The sequence below is a fragment of the Phodopus roborovskii genome, unplaced genomic scaffold, assembly GCF_943737965.1.
Source record: "Phodopus roborovskii unplaced genomic scaffold, PHOROB, whole genome shotgun sequence".
Lineage (NCBI taxonomy): Eukaryota > Metazoa > Chordata > Mammalia > Rodentia > Cricetidae > Phodopus > Phodopus roborovskii.
In genome coordinates, this window is record NW_026126409.1 from 19,275,630 (window position 1) to 19,277,324 (window position 1,695).

At 44.1% G+C, this 1,695-nt stretch overlaps 1 pseudogene; it reads left to right on the forward strand.

Annotated features, from left to right (window-relative positions):
* The first annotated feature begins 442 nt into the window (after positions 1-442).
* Positions 443-919, forward strand: LOC127220263 (60S ribosomal protein L24-like; annotated as a pseudogene).
* Positions 920-1,695: the final 776 nt, after the last annotated feature.

The following is a 1,695-nucleotide window of genomic DNA, read 5'->3' on the forward strand; positions in this document are numbered from 1 at the left end:
CACTGGGATTCTGGAGGCTGGAGTAGCCGGGATTTTTGAGACAGGAGTTGAACATGAATGACACTGGGAAGGAGCCCCAGGGTTGGGTAGAGAAGTCACCTTAAGTGGTAGACTATGTAGGATGATATGTGAGACTGAGCAAAAGGTAACTCACAGGGAAAAGAGCAGCACCGAGGAGCCGTTGACTGGTACAGGCCAACGGTCCATCCCATTTGCTGTGGTTTGAATAAGAGTGTCCTTAGCTGCTCATTCATATTTGACCCCCAGTTGGGGGCCCTGTTTGGGAAGACTTAGGAGGTGTGGCCTTGCTGGAAGAAACATGTCACTGGAGGTGGGTCTTGAGAGTTTAAATGCCTGTGCTGTTTCCGGTTGCTCTTTGCTTCCTACTTGAAGATGTGAGCTCTTGCTCTTCATCTTTCTTCGCTGGTTGGCAGCTCTCACCATGAAGGCCAAGATGTGCAGTTTCAGTGGGTACAAGACCTACCCGGGTCACCAGCAATGCTAAGCCAGGACCAACAGGAAGGCTTTCCAGTTTCTTAATGCAAAATGCAAGTCCACATTCCTTTCCAAAAGGATCCTTGGCAGATAAACTGGACTGTCCTCTACAGAAGAAAACACTAAAAAGGACAGTCGGAAGGAATTCAGAAGAAAATAACCCGCCACACAGTCAAATTCCAGCCAGCCATCACTGGTGCATCTCTTGCCTGATATCATGTCCAAGAAGAATCAGAAACCAGAAGTCAAGAATGTGCAGTGGCTGCAGGCTATCAGGGCTGCTAAGTAAGCAAAAAGGCTAAGCAGCATCCAAGAAGACAGCAATGGCCGCTAGGCTGCCAAGGCCCCTAGGAACACTGCGCCTAAACAAAAGATTGTGAAGTCTGTGAAGGTCTCTGCTCCCCGAACTGGTGGAAAGTGCTAACTTGGTAGATCAGAAGTCTGAATAAAGATCCATCATTAACTTTTAAAAAACAAAAGTATGTGTGAGCTTTCAGCCTCCACATAGCCATCATAGACTCATATCCCTGTGGAATCATTAAGCCAAAATAAATCTTTCCTTTCTTAAGTTGGCTCAGTCATGGTGTTTTATCACAGCAACAGGAAAATAACTAATATATACTGTTACCACAGACACCATAGAGAAGCCCCTCTCCACACTGGGAAGGCCCCAGCAAGTGCTTACATGAACAATGGCAGTTAACATCTCCACACCATCTCAGGAAAAAAAATTAAAAAAAGTCACAAACATTAAACATTTTTGGTAAGTAAAAAGTCTTACCCAATGCCAGAATAAAAATCCAATACTTTTGAAATAAACGTGACATAACTTTTAATACACAGGAAGGTCACAATATCACTGGATTTACAAAGCAAGGAAATGTGACCCACAACTTAGAAAACTGTACCCAGCAATGACAGACATGACAAAATTAGAACCCTTGACATTTCCATCTTTCTCTCCTTGTTGATCCTCTCTGGATTCAGTAGGTCACTTCCAGAGTACAGGACCTACAAAGGTTCAATGAAACCTGTACAAGAGACATTCACAGACTGCTGTGGTAGGGTCTTGAGGTTAATGTCTACATTAACCTTGTTTATCCACCAGAACCATGTCATGAGACCACATTCCACTTTCATGGCCGACATCTCCTATAAGTCCAGGGGTATGTGACAGAAAATAGTGGAGAAAAAATTAAC